We start from the raw sequence: 15,975 nt of genomic DNA, 5'->3' as shown, positions 1-15,975 counted from the left end.
TCCTCATTTACTACAAACAATTCTCGACAGCTCTTCTTTACATGGTTTTGGCCTTAGGCAGAGATGAGTACTGAAAGCATTTTTGCATATGCCAGAAGCATACAGAGTTCAGGCAAATAACATGCTGTGCGAGATTGTAGTACTTATATTGCATACAGTGCATTTCCAGAATTGCAGTAACAGACTTCAGCAGAGGATTTGAATAAATTATTTCCAAACTGTGTCAAAATTAATACATATATATATATATATATCTATCTATATATAGATAGATAGATAGATAGATATTTTGCTGAGGATTCTTTAACTGTATTTCAAAATTAAGTATTTAAGTTAACTTTCAAGGTGAAAATAAGTTCCTTTTTCTGTTATCGTCATCAAGAAAAAAATCATTCAAAAATATTCAAAATGACTGCATATTTTAAGAAGGGGGGAAGAAAAGTGGAATCGGTATTTTTAAGGGTTTTGTTGTTTTGTTTGGTTTTGTTTGGGTGGGTTTTTTTGTTTTGTTTTTTATTTAGGGTCCTAATTTCAAGTATGCAGTCTTTCTCCTCTTTCAAAATCTCATCAAGAGGAAATACACCCTAATGTGACCTGAGCTCTTTTAAATTCATGGCCACGGTTATGTGCAGCTTATATAAATGACATGGGGATGAAAATGGAAATGTCACTATGATGGGGGAAAGAACTCTAGTAGCTCATATTCTTATGTGGTGTGCTTGACTGACAGACCTGGAAGATTATTCTGGGATTCTGGCTTTAATAAGTGGTAAAGTGCACCTGAATTGCAGGATTATGTGGAAAAGATGGGCCATGTTCCTTTGTTTGAAGAGAACTGATACTTTCCTTTTAAAATGTTATAATAACTTGTCTCAAATTATTAGGATATTTGTAAACACCATGTGAGGTTTGATATAAGATTGTCATCATAAGAGTATGTAAAAAATATTTTGTTGCTCTGTTGAATTAACATTTTAGATGATATTTCTAAGGACACTTATTTCCTTTAAAAACACATGCTAGATAATGTTACTGTGCGACCCATTAACCTAAAAATGAAGACAGGCTATGACTTCCATAGGAAAGGCACAACTCTAGTATCTAATAAAAATTATAATAGGCAGAAATGTTTGGGGTTTTTTTAAGAGAGAGGGATAAATGCATGTGAAACATATATGATACATGAGAAATTCGTGATACCAGAGATGTGGAAGCCTAGAAAATTACCAAGAAGACTGTAATTCTGTGTCAGCAGAATCCTCGTGTTGTGTAGCTGGGTGAATTTTGGTTACAGATGGTGTTTGCAGAGATAACAGCTTGACAATACCTAAAAATCACAGATTTCATATCAATAAGCACAAAATTGTCACCAGCTTTTATTTTACAGTAACAAACTTCATGTGTTATGTGAAACAGAGTGAGCAATTGCAATGTAGTCGTTCACCAACAGATGTCTAAACCTAGAGTTTAATTTTCTTTTCACAGCAATACTATCTACAAGCAATTTTTATTACCTTAGAAAGACTGAGAACGTATCTTGAATGCTTTTGTCATTTTTATTCCTGTTCATGTGAGCTAAACTGTGACTTCATGACAGAGATTTCATTGCCTATTACAGTAGGGAACAGTTGCACACTTAGAAAATAGTTTGCAATAAATCTTCAAATCCTTGTCTACATCATAGTCTGCTAGTGAACATTTACAAAACAGATATTGCAACAAATCCTTGTGAGAAATAGTGGATGAGACACAGTTTACAACTTTTATTGCTTGGAAACCAATTTTTTTTTTACTGAATTACACCATGAAAAGAGGATTTCATTCTCCCTTATTGTATAAGCTTTGTAGGTTGCCAAGAGAAACAAAGAATTCTGCTTTGGATCTCACTGAATAGGTTTTAATAGTTAGATATTTGACTTGCATACTCTTCCTTGAGATTGGTTTTCTCTTTCAGTGCCTCTTACAGTAGCAGATTGTTGTCTCTAAGGGAAAGGGACAATTACAGTTAGTGCCACATATGTTCTGAAATCTGAATTTTCACTTGGATCTGTTGATCACACTTTGTCTTCTGTATTCAGTCTTCATTTTTTCAGTTATTATTTGTTTTTCTAAATATGAACCAAGTATCAAATTTCTGTCATATGAAATTCTGAGTGTGTGGATCCATCCCTAGTTTAGCCAGTAGTTCTCTAATAGTGCACCACCTATTTAAACCCAAAACACTAGAATGTTCTATAAATCAGTATTCTTTGTGTTCCTACTTATGTAGTGATTTGCTTATTTTTGAAATACAATGGTGAGCTTCTTGTGAAGTAGCCCCTTTTATTTCACTATAGAAGTACATGCTACATCAGTACAAAATATCTATTCACTACATCCAAGTTATTACTTTGTGGCTTATTTAATTTCAGAAAGAAATATTATGAAAGTTATTTTTGCTTTTCCCTGTATCTGGTGTCAGAATCTAAGTAGAGACAGGGAAAAGCCTAAGGAGTTCATTTATTTGCTGGTTTCTGAGGATTAAAGTCCCACTGCAGGAGAGGGCAATTCCAGTAAAATAGACCCAAATCAGGCTTTTAATTCAGTGTTTTTCAAGAGTCCTATTTAGGTTTTGAAATAAAATCAATCTGCTGCTGAAAACAGAACAGACCTTCAGGTCATGTGCACTGGAAATTAGTCATGCATCTTCTATTAGTAATAACAGAAGTATTATTTCTAAATCCCCATTAAAACTGTTCCCTGCTTATCCCTGAGCAGAATATGGGAACTGCAGGCCAGAAATTAGAGGAAATCCTCAGCATGAGACAGGTGAGGTGAATCTGCCTTGTGGGTACCACCACACATCGCCCTTTCTGCGGAAAGCACCATCTGCTGCAATGGCTGCTCTAGATGTAAGTCTGGACTGGTGGTGTAGTTTGAGGAAAGGTGTCAGGCAAAGCACACAAACAACGATTGCTTTTTTTGTGTGTGGTTACTCCTGCTTTACTTGCCCTAAATGAGAAATTGAAGTATTGCTTCCACATGTCACTGCTTGATTAGCACTGAAGACTTGATTAAAGTGTCAGGTTGATAGTAATGTGTCTTGAACATAATGACATCACTTTGAATATGTTTGGACAGCTGCTAGCAAGAAAAAAGGCTTCCCCTGCTCAGAACCCATTAAAACAGTCATAAATAAAGTTATGATTAATTGATGAGTCTTATAGCTTAATGAGCATAACATATACATACTGTTTAAACATACCCTCCGTTTATTGGGACGACAATCGAAATTTTCCTGCTCCTTAAAATCTTCCAGGGTATAAATTATTTTTTGATAGCAAGTTTGGTAGTGGACATCAATTTTAGCTTTGTAGTGGTTCGTAATACTTGTAAATATTCAGCTACTGATAAAGTGTTTTGACATAACAGTACTTAGTACTCTGCAGCAATCAGAACTTTAAGGTATAATTTGAAAAATTCTGGTTTGATGCTGCAACATTATTTATCTTGACTAGAATTTTATCTCTTTGACTGGAATTTTTGTACAATGGAACAATTTCTTCACTTTCTGTATTTCTGAAAATGACAGACAATAAGGTAGGATAAGGAAAGACTGTTAACCAAGGTTAATTTATTCTGCCTTGAAAGACTAAATTGGTTAGGTGCATGCTATTTTGCAGGTACCGGCTATAAAATATAAACCCATTTTACGTAAAAGAATCAACACTAAAAAATTTGAATTTGGGTTTCCTATAAAGCAGCATGAACCTTGGCATGCCCTTAACCAATTGCTGTGGGTTTTTTTCACAGTGTCTCCTTTGGTGACCATCAACTACCAAACTTTCTGTATTATTTCATTCCTGTTCTTTTAACCAGCAGTTGATCCACATATGTCTCTGACATGATACAGTCTTTCTAAATATTCAGTGGATATGATCTGCTACTTGTTTAATACTTTTAACATCATGGTGAGACATGAAAAGCTCTACCAAAATCCAAACTCATTATATCTGGTTAAACAGGTCATTACGGTTCTGGCTTCAATAAAATAGAAAACTGTACAATTAAGATAAATTCAGAATGTTTTCTCTAGAGTTCTTTGATTTTGAAAACTCAGGCTTTTAGGCATAAATGTGCCAAAAGAACTTTGTGTTCTTTCTTGTTTGGTGGGGAGTTTTTTGTGGGTTTTGTGGTTTGTTTTTTTTTTTAATTGTGTAACATTAATTTTCACAGTTTGTAATAAAATGTGTGAAAAATAATTTTATTGAATTGAATGCTGATTATCATTCAGTGTAGCTGCCTTTCACTGCAGATTTCTTGACTATCAAATGTGGTGTGTATCCAGAATTATCTTGGACATTGTATCCTCATCCTGAGATTCCGGTGTCTGTTAGGCTGCTTGACTGAGTAATAAATGTGTAAGCTGTGCATACTGCCAAAATCTGTTTTGGAGGCCAGATGATTACTGCTGCTCTTCAGATCTCTTTCCATTCCTTTTGCAGTATTTTCTCTCTTACGCACAGCTTGAAATAACAATTAGTATTGAATACTCTTGTACCAAGAGGGGGGAGTTGGCTCTGCAGTAATGTTGGCCAAATTCTGCTGGCAAAAATAGTTAATGGGGGTATTTGCATTTTGCAATACAGACTGTAGAGAGGAACACTGACTATCAGTAGATCTTTATTATTGGACATATATAAAAAAAAAAGACCATTTAAATGAAGATCTTGAGAGAGCTATTGATTCTGGCCATGGAATTCTCCCTATGTGGAAACCATTGCAAGGTTGCTTTGTATTATAAATCTGGCTTAGCTTTATGGAATAGGTTGATACATTGTCCAGGCTTTGTATTGGTCCTCAAGGAAGGGAAAATATCACCTCAGTCCTTCCTTCAGCTACATCACCTAAAAGCCTCTGTTGATGTGCATGATGGCAATTGTGTTCTCAAACTTGTTCTGAAGCAGAGGAAGACCAAGGTTGCTCAGGCTTTACATAAATGTAAATTCACAGCACAAATAAGTCTTAACATTCACAGGAATTTTTGTATAATTACTTCTTCAAAACTGTTTCTAGACAACTATAAGGGAGTGTAGGAAGAAATATTTGTCATATTTGCAAGCTCAGAATGAAATGTTGAGATGTGTTTCAGTATGTCAAATAAGTAGATATGATGAGTTAAGTTGACTACCAGGAAAAATATGCTGAATTGCTTGAATTAACTAATGTCTAACATGAAAATATCAATTTATATGAAGTACTTCTTGGGAAAACAATAAAAAATGTTCAGTCTAAATGACCTTAAAACCTTCTTCAAATGGAAGTATGAGAAGTTTGGGAATATTCCTTGGTCACCCTCCTAGTCTATCAGTTCATTTTTCCCCTCTTCTCAAAGAAGGTTCCCTTCTTATTTTTTACTCAGTTGTTATTCTCAATTTCAGTATGTTGAGATGTGAAAGGAGAGGAGGAGGGAAGGATAACTGAAGCCTATCTCTTTTTTTTACCCTTTCTCTGTTCTCACACAAGCTGCCAACTATGCTCTGAGCTATAAAGTTTACCTCCGCTGTGACCCTGTGCAGAGCTGTAGAAGAGTTGACGAGACTGTGCAGGCAACTTCTGCCTCCACCCCTGCATCTCTGCCATGTCCAATGGTGGTATCTGGGCTGCAAGTGCAGAGCACAGAGATATGCAAATCCTCAAAGATGAGGACAAGATATTTTAAATGTATTAGTATGTTGTAAGTATGTATGTATGTTGTTGTATGTTTATGCTGTATAAAATAACTAACATACATTGGTAACAGGTGCCTTGATACATACGTAGATAGCTGCCATACACATAAAAATAATAATTAGAATAAGAAGAGTTAGTTTTTATTCTTTACTTGACCCACACAAATTATGAGGAAGAAAAATAAAAATACGATCCTCAGATTGTCAGTTTTTTCACGCTGGAAATATGAAATATTTCCTACAGAACCATCTCTCTGCTCATTAAGATTTTTAGAAATGTGTTTGTGGTTTGTCATGGCCTTAGTATCTAAATGGTTTCATATACTTAATATCAACAGAGTGCTGAAAGATTCCCCCTTGGAAAGGAATCTGTTTTTTAGCTTTGCAGTGTAAAAAAAGTTTGAAATTTGTAAATCCCATTATTAACTAATTTGTCCTCACATTTCAGAAGTCCTGTATTTCCAGTCTGTGATACCACAGCTGCAAATTTTGCTCTGTTGATGGCAGCCTAGCTTTGAGTTATGATTTTTTTATCCTCTTCTGGTTAAAAATTATATCCCTGGGTTATTGGGATTTACATTATGAATCCTTATAATCCTATACTCTAAAAATATTTAATTCATTTGACTCTTTCAGAAAAAAATGAAATAAAGTTGTTAAATTAAAGATGTGCAGGAGATAAAAATTAAGATTTAAAGTGTTTTATTCTGAAAAGACTAGCCATGTTAGATATTTTTTTTAAAAAAAGATAATACATATGCATATTGTTTGAAATATCCCTATTGATAAATTTATCTGGGTTGTTTACCAAGAAACTGCTTCTGAAATCAGCACTGGGTAAATGGATCAGAGTATATCTTCTCTACTATAATTGTAGCATATTATCCAGTGTTGTAGTTATTATTTCTAAAGGAGTATCATCTTCACAAATTATATACACAGTTTTAGTTTTGAAATGAGAAAGCTAGATGGTGAAAGGGAAAGACCAGAATTCCAGTACACTCCCTTTGAGATCCTTTTAAGCTTGCAGTATAGGCAATTTGTAACTGGCACATGATGTAATCTTCAGTTCTTTGGATTAGCACTTGCCTTCCATCCTGTTGATGTAGCCTGCACTCATAGACTGTTGGGGTTTGTTGTTTTTTTTTATACAATCTGAAATTATTCCTGTCTTTTCTTTTTCTTTCTGCATTTTCTTTCTTTTTCATTTTATATCTATTTATTTTCATTTTTCATGGGTTCTGGTCTCTTGGCTGCCTTTTCCTCTTTTCTGCTTGAGTCTGCATTTCTTCCATTTTTTTTCCCTCTTGCATATAGATTATGAGTACTTTTCTCATTCTGTAGTGAGGATTCTGGATTCCTCAGTTCTTTTTCTCCTCCAGGAGGCAATATGCCCCTATACTGTTTCCTCACAGTCATTTTTTAACTTCTAGCCATCTTATTTACAGCTCATTCTTCTGATCATCTCATATAGCAAAAGTCTGCATGTCTTCAGTTGTCTGTCTTGCTTTATCACCTTTAGGATTTCTCCAGTTTCTCTAAGTGCATCTCTAGTAATCTTTCATATCCCCATTGGGTAATATTTCATAAATAGATCGCTTTTTTTCATAGTTCTGCTTAAGATAGTAGTTCTGCTTAAGACATCTTATAGCTTTGGCATCTTCAGCGTGTCCTTTCCCCCTGGAGTCCCCTCTCTCTTTTTGACTTCTGTTTTGGATATCTTTAATAGTTGGTTATTTCACAAAATATAAACTTTTGACAATAAATATCAACAATTTTAAAACAATATTCATTTCAGTCCCTTTCTAAACAAATATTCGTCAGTTTTGTCTCCTTAGGATAATTTTCAATGAGGAAGTGTACTGGAACAAAACTCTTAACATTATCCAGTGGATATGTTTGTATGGATTTACACTGAATTCTGAATTAATTGAATGAAAATGAATAAGCAATTTATGTATTAAAGTACATTTGTGCTTGAAGTATCTGTTTCTTGGCAGGAGTTCTAAGCTCAGACAGGATGTTTCATTGCAACCATTTCCTGCCCTTTCTGTTGAAGCCAGCCTCTGCCTGGCAGACCTCCTTCAAGTAAATGCACAGTTTCTCAACACATACAAAACTAATTAACCCAAGCATCTGTTTTAAAATGAGACCAGCACTTTTCTATTAATCAGCATGATAATAGTTACCTCTAATAAACAAGGTCATGTGTCTCATTGTAAGTCAACTTTCAGCTTACAGTTGTTAAAATTATTTTGGTTTATGCAGTTGGACACACCACACTTAAAAACAATCCTCTGTATAACTGTTCATTCTGTAGGAGTTTTTTGTGTTAAGTTATTAACATTTTTTAACCTTTTGGCTTGTTTCTGTGAAAGGCTGCATGTCCTTGGTATTCATTCATTTCCAGTAGCATTTGAAAGCACTCAGACCCATTCAGGTCAGCACCTTACTTTATGATGTGAAAAAAAATAAGTAGTTGCTGACCACAGGAAAAAAGAAGAAGATAGGGAAGGAAAAAAAAAATCTAGACCTTGGCCTTCGCAGTTGGCAGCTGAAGATCAAAAGCTCAAGTGGGTAGCTCAGCATGATGAGTATAGCAAGTGACAGACCATTCAGAGCTGAAGGAAAGAAGATAATGAAATCTTAGATTAGAAAATCTTCCAAAGCAGACTGACAGAAAAGCTCAAAAAATATATATTAAAAAAAAAAGTCAAATAAAGCTTGGCAAAGAGGACTAAGAAAAAAAGATTAGGAATGCAAAAAGCAAGTACATCTTTAAAGCCTTGCAAATTAAATGTTGATACTTTACCATGTGAACTCATTTACAGAGATACATGAATCTGTGAATATGGGAAGGTCCAAAAAGGTGGTAGTGTCAGTTGGTGTCTTCTGTTTTGCATATAGCCAGCAGAATGAAAACCGATTTTGGTAGCAACGCTATGGCAGTAACAAACGTTTACGAATTATTTATATTCCTGTGGTTCTTTGTGGAAGGTCAATACTGATATTCCTTGTTAGAAATGATCAAATATGATTATATGAACATTTTTGACAATTAAAACCCTTTCTTGGGACAGTAGAAAATAAAGTTTCAACAGTCAGCCTGGACATACCAAATATGAATTTTGTACATTGCTTCAATGTAATTTTGTTGCATCCAAATAGAAATGCTCAGTTTTTTGGGTGGTGTAATATCAAATACTGTCAATTTTGTTGCTAATTTGCTAAGGTTCCAAATATGAACGTGTCTGCATTTGGCCGTGGGTTTTACTTTCTGTAGTTCAGAGGCCCTAGACTTTTACCCTCTCTACATGAATGTACTCCAAAATTGCCATGTCTGAATGAGACGCTTGTGATGTACCTTATTGATGAATCAGACCCAAGTGATACAGTGCAATGGTCCCTGTGACTTTGATATTTCTGATTCTGTAAAACTGAAATACAGTCTCTGAGAGGATTGTGTTGTATCATTTTTTCTCAGAAAAAAGGCCAGTCACTTGTTCAGATGTAAATAGTATAACACTCTGCATCGGCATTCTTGTTACCCTTGATGCTTGACAGAATTTCTTCATGACTAAGGTTTTTTTACATTTAATAAATATGCAAAGGAATACTGTCTATGGTACTAGCTGTGACAGTCTCTCACATCACTATGTGATGACTGAGTTGTGAAATAACATTATCAACACATTAGAAGTTTATGATATCTATCATTGGTAGTTATAAATGACGACTAGATTTCTATACAAATTACTGAATATTTATTTCATTATGTATTAATTACAATTAATCTCAATTTTTAAACAATAGCTTTCATTAAAATTTGGATATATAGATTACATATACATTTTAGAATAATATGATCACAGACACAAAGAACGTAGGTAAAACAAGCAGCATAAAACTGCAGTCCTGCAAGATCGTCACCTACAAATCTTATTTTGTTGCCATATGACACTAAATATCTCAGATTTTTGCATCTCTTGCAAGACTTTTAGCATATCTTTACTGATTTTTCAGTTTCCTAATCAAGTCACATGCTTCCTCGCCTTCTTACATGGTATTGATGGCTTGATCTAAATTTGCACTTTGACAGTATTTTTCTCAGAGGTAACTGCAGGTCAATTGATTAGTTTATCTTAACATGTTCTCAACTTGGATGTAACACTAAATCTGATTTTGTAATGAAACTTAAGGGTATAGATACAGTGAGATTATGAATTAACTCAAACTCTCTTTACTGTGTTGAAGTCAGTGTGCTGATTTTAGATGGACTAGGAATTCACATGAAGCATCTAAATAATAAAGAAAAAGATGCTGATATTTTCATACTAACATATTATCTGCTTTTCCTATGAATATTTGATAGTCGCATTTGTAGTTAAAAATATAACAGGAAAAGAATTTAAAATCCTAAAATAGTGGTTAAAATTACACATTGCTGTTAAATTGTTGGATGTTTTCTGACAGTAAAATAATAGGGAAATCAAATTATTTCCTATTAACAACTTATAAATGAGAAGGAATTGTGTCCTATAAATTCCATTAGTTCCAGCTTGAATGTAATAGCACGGACAGTGAATAAATGAGATTTCATTGAAGGATGCCTGCAGTATATTTACAAGGGATCAGCTGAGAGATACAGAATGTCACTGTTAAAGTATTTCTTTATTAACTTTAAATTTCATTTCCTGTACTTCTCACCAGCATGAGAAATTTACATTACACAACCAGGAAATTCTTTGCATTTTGAAAATCTTGATGCAATGTGAATACCATGTTTTGACATACAAGCTAGATAGTTGCAACATTTATTGTTAGGTCAACAAATGTAGATAGTGTTTGACTTTAATCATGTTGTTTTTTTCTGAAATGCTATTTTTTGTTGTTCACACATAGAAGAAATGATATAATACTTGACGATGAAATTGTGTTAAGCCACATACTTGAGCAAATGTGTCTTCCAGTGGACAAATATAGGGTAAACATCACTTTATTTTTATAATGTTGTCAATTTTGATGAATTGGAGCTCTTATTTTTGCTGGAATCTGTTTTGTTATTTTTCTTTCGATAATAGAATGCAAAAATTCTTGTTATTTTTAACTTAAAGATGAGGTATTTGATAAAGTTGTACATTAAAATGTCTATTTGTTGTTATTTATCATTTTGTCAACCATAATACATTTTTCCCTTACCCACTCTCCAGATGTACCTCAGATTTGGTGCTGATTGCCATGTGTGAAGAATCTGCCAAGTCAGACTGCAGCACTCTATCATCTTATAGGCCCTATTTTAAGAAGGGGGAAAAAAAGGAAAATGTTTTTTTAAAAATAACTATAGTTAGGATCTTAAATTCTGTTATATGGTAATTATTGCATAAACTTACATGTAGAATATAAGCAGAATCAAGTCTGCATGTTGTTAGTCTATTCTCTGAGGGTAATAGGATTTTGGATTTTTTTCTGTCTAGTAGGAAGATTACAGCGTGCAGGTTATACTTTCACAAAAAGAGTTTTGATTCTATATAGAAGAGTTATTTGAAATTAATATGGAACATTTTGATGTCAAAAGTGGACTATCTTTGATTTCAAGCATATTTTTCTGCAAAAGTTATTATTACTGAGACTTGTATAACATTGCATTACAACAGTGAATACATAGTGAGGTGCAAGTCCATGTAGATCCATAGGGAAATTCTTCATGTGTCCAAAAGTCACAATGTACTGGATTTCCCTGGATAATCAGGGAAGAGTGCCCCAGGAATAATTCTTAAGTGGGAAGTGGCAGTTACTTATTACTGCACAGCACAGAACTGAATTGGTGATGTTGTGAAAGGGTTGCTTTCTCCCACAGTCAGGAATTTACTGGGAAGAGAGGCTGATATGTCAGAGAGTTGTGCCACCACTCAGAGGAACCTCAACAGGCTGGAGAAATGGCCTGACATGAAGTTTAAAAAGAACAAATGCAAAATTCTGCATCTGGGGAGATATAACCTTGGTACCAGTACGTGCTGGAGTCTGGCTAGTAAGCAGCTTTGCTGAGAAGTATCTGGGGGTCCTCAGCACTGGTGACACCACACCTTGACTACTGTGTTCAGTTCCGGGTTCTCCAGTGCAAGAAGGATACTAACTTACTGGATTATTACAGGTCTTGAGCATATTACAGATAAGAAAAGTCTGAGAGCCAGGCCCTTCTCAGTAGGACACAGTGACAGGACAAGAGGCAATGAACATACATTAAAACACACTCAATTTTGTCTCAAAACAAGAAAAAGCTTTGTCACCGTGAGTGTGGTCAAACACTGGCACAAGTTGCTCAGGGAGGTTGTGTAGTCTCTATCCTTGGAGATATTCAAAACCCAACTGGACATGATCTTGGACAAGCTGCTGTAGCTGACCCTCAAGCAGAGGCTTGAACTGGGTGATCTCAGACATCCCTTCCAATTTCAACTGTTGTGTGACGTTGTGAATTTGAATATAGCGGCAGCCCTACTGGCAATTAAATACCGTGCTCAGGTGTGAAGTGGAGAATGTTTAATCCTTTCAACTGATAACAGCTACATGCAGCTCAGGGTCCACAGGTTTAGCTGCTTATCATAGCTTTATTATTTCCTGGCCAATGTTACCTAACCACACAAATCACAGAATTACAGAATCACAGAACGTTAGGGATTGGAAGGGACTTCAAAAGATCATCTAGTCCAATCCCCCTGCCGGAGCAGGAACGCCTAGATGAGGTTGCACAGGAAGGCGTCCAGGCGGGTTTTGAATGTCTCCAGAGAAGGAGACTCCACAACCTCTCTGGGCAGCCTGGTCCAGTGCTCTGTCACCCTCACTGAGAAGAAGTTTCTTCTCCAATTGAAGTGGAACCTCCTGTGTTCCAGCTTGTGCCCATTACCCCTTGTCCTATCATTGTTTGTCACCGAGAAGAGCCTGGCTCCATCCTCGTGACACTCACCCTTTAAATATTTATAAACATGAATGAGGTCTCCCCTCAGTCTCCTCTTCTGCAAACTAAAGAGCCCCAGCTCCCTCAGCCGCTCCTCAGAAGGGAGATGCTCCACTCCCTTGATCATCTTTGTAGCCCTGCGCTGGACTCTCTCCAGCAGTTCCCTGTTCTTCTTGAACTGAGGGGCCCAGAACTGGACACAATATTCCAGATGCGGTCAAAGAAACAAAGAAACAAAGGCTTTTTGTATAGCCATAACATCTTACAACAGCTTTCAGTATTCTTGTACAACAAAATAAATGTAATGACTGGTTGCATTTAGTTAGGCATACAAAATATGATGTCAATGTATTCTATTTTGTTTACCACATAATATAATTTCTCTGAATTCTTCAAGGTACGGTACAATTTATGATAGCTTGTATATAAATACTGTTCATGTCTTGGTAAAGTGTTTCTCAGAGAAGCTTTATGAGCAATAATTTCTTCTGTGAGATTGTTTTTTACAACCTTCTTTGAATCCATTTCATAATAGTAGTTGGTTATAAAAGGAGTTCCGTACTGCTATTTGACATAAGCTTAAAGTCAGAAACCTCTGGGAACTCACTTCAAACTTGTTGTCTTGAAAATTGCTTTCGTGTGGAACCTTGAGCTCAACCATATGGGTCTTCTTACCTTATAGATCCAGTATGGAAACATGAAAACTCACATTCTAGAAGTCTTGGGACTCAGTTTCGCTACAGAGTATCCACGGACAATTATTCATTACATTTTTCTTGAATTCTTACTTACTTGAAAAAAATGATCACTATCTTCTCTCTAATTAATTGTACCATACAACAATTAAAAGGCTGACTTCAGTTCTGAACTCCATTATTTATTTGCTTTAGCTTGTTCTCTGTGTTCTGATTTTTAGAAAAGAAAAGAATTGGAAAAATAACGGTTGATCTTAGAAGCAGGAAAGTTTTTCTGAGTTTATTAGAGTTATTTCTCCAAGTTTTTTGTGTTTTTTTTTTACTTAATCCTCCCTAATAGTGCTTGAGAAGGGTTAATCTCAATTACATGTTTGCCCTCAACAAGCTGCATGATGTTGAGGAGTCATTGCCCATCTCCTGTTTATAGTGATTGTCTCTTAACTTGTACAAGCATGCCATAAGATCAAAATATTATCTAAAAACTAGGCAGCATGAGTTCTTAGATTAAATATTTGTAGTACAGTGATTAATTACTTGGTGAAGAATTTTTGGAATGCGTAAAGTGTCCAGATTGTCTCAAACAATTTGGATATTGAGTTATCTGTGAATTACCAGGATGACAGGTTGCAAAGCTGGCTGGTAGAAGTCTTGATCACCTGCAAAAAAACTTTGCACTGTTTTGTTGTTTGTGGGTTTTGTTGTTGTTGTTGTTTTTGTTTTGTTTTGTTTTTTAAATGAGCCTGGAAAATAGTGTTTAGTCTCTTTGGCAGTGTTTGCTGCATATGGACATCTGAGACTGTGCTGATCTAATAGAAAGTCACAGGATAATAACCTCTTGCCGCTAGCTTAAGTGCAAGGTGAAATGGAAACATTTATTTTCCAGATGAGACATTGATTTAGTAACACCTTTCTATTACTGCAAATTACTGATATAGAAGTTAACATTTCCCCCTCTTTGAAGCAGCCTGGTGTGCTCAGAATGAGTTACATGCTCCAGCAGCTTCACAAAGCAAGAAGCTGTTTGGCTCCAACAACAGGCTTGTTATACAAAATATGGACCACACTTAGAGGGCATATAAAATAGCAGTTATTGTTAAGAGGTGTGCTTGTTTCCTTTATTTTCCCATCTTTTTTTTTTTTTTAATTTCCTTTCCTTTTCTTTGACATGTGGGAAACGTGCATGCTCTGCAAATGTTAAGAGAGATCAGTTCCCTTATGATTTTCCAGTGTACCTCATCCCATCTACAGTTATTATCAGTTGTTTTAAAAAGAGTTTTGTTGTATATTATACCAAAACACTGTTGCATCATTTTAGATATGACAAAAGTACTTTTTTTATATTTTTAATTTTTTTTTAATATATATATCTTTAGTTCATGCCATTTTTCTTTCTGTGATCTCTCAGACATTCTTTGCACATTTTGTTCAGCATCAGAATATTGGAAATTATCATCACCATCATGCAAATAGAAGGCAAAAAGATATGGTAATGGGATTGTGATCATAACAGAAGCAGAGAAAAAATAAAACCCTGTCTTTGGTGTGCTGGTAATCAGCCGTTACCAGATTCAGTTCAAAGTTAGGGCAGATTTCTTACATAAACTAAGAAAAAAGTTGCTGGTTGGCTTTTTTTTGTTGTTTTTGTTTTAAAATTCCTAAACAAGTGTAGCTTCTGATGTAAAAGGTAACATGTCATTAACTTGTTAATTTACCAAATCTTGAAAAACTGGAGATACCCTTTTTTGTCTACACAAAGTACACGTTGATCCCTTTAGGCTGTCATAACACAGAGCTCTGAAAGGCTAAAGGTTCTCTTACTCTTTCTGATGATGGCAGAGATACTGTCTGTGGTGCAAAATGTTTTATGATAAATTGTCTGATAAAAGATCTGGCTCTTTCCTAAGTATATGTCCATATATCTTTTATAGAGAGAATATTTTCTAAAGAAAAACATTTGGAGCATTTACCTTCCGTGCTGGATTTTGGAATTTTGGTTAATGTCTATTCATCTTAGAAACATTTCACTTTTAGAATTTTCTATTCTAATCATTCTCTGACACTATTTCTTGAATGTATTTTCATAATTCATTTTGCTGAAACACCATGATCTACTGTGGAAATACATAAATTAATGATAAATGTGGAATTTAAATTCTATACAGCACACAAAACTTTTTTGTGCTCTTTTTAAAGATCTAGTTTACATAAATTTATCAGCTTTCTAGAAAATACTGTTGTAAGCATTTTTATCTGTTAATTAATCTAAGAGGAAATTTGTAATTTTTGTAGCTTTCCAATGAATGAGACAAATATAAGTCTTTTTATTTTGGTCCAGCTCAGTTTTTTTATTTTAAACCAAAGTACGCCTTTTCTCTTTTTAAAGAAGTGTTTGTGGCTAACACTATCAGAAACTTTGTGCACCCACAAAAACAAGTGGACAAATTGCATCCTTCAAAAAAAAAAAAAGCACGCAATCAATCTCCCGGTCACTTAGCAATGCATCCAGAAGCATTCTTCAAATGCACTTCAGAGTATGGATTTGTCTCTGCTTTGTAAATTAGTAATGGGGTTTGAAGTATCAAAAGTCTGTTTGTTTTCGTCATGTGGAGGTTCTGAA

The 15,975-nt window shown here is 34.9% G+C and overlaps 1 protein-coding gene across 1 annotated transcript in view; it reads left to right on the top strand.

The window, feature by feature from the left end:
• LOC104542780 (voltage-dependent calcium channel subunit alpha-2/delta-1-like) overlaps positions 1-15,975 on the top strand; it is a gene marked incomplete at both ends in the record, with an annotated part of 141,820 nt that overhangs the window by 37,706 nt on the left and 88,139 nt on the right. The window lies entirely within an intron of this gene.

Source organism: Mesitornis unicolor, unplaced genomic scaffold, assembly GCF_000695765.1.
Source record: "Mesitornis unicolor isolate BGI_N332 unplaced genomic scaffold, ASM69576v1 scaffold1896, whole genome shotgun sequence".
Taxonomy (NCBI): Eukaryota; Metazoa; Chordata; class Aves; order Mesitornithiformes; family Mesitornithidae; genus Mesitornis; species Mesitornis unicolor.
This window is presented reverse-complemented; position numbering and strand designations above follow the sequence as displayed.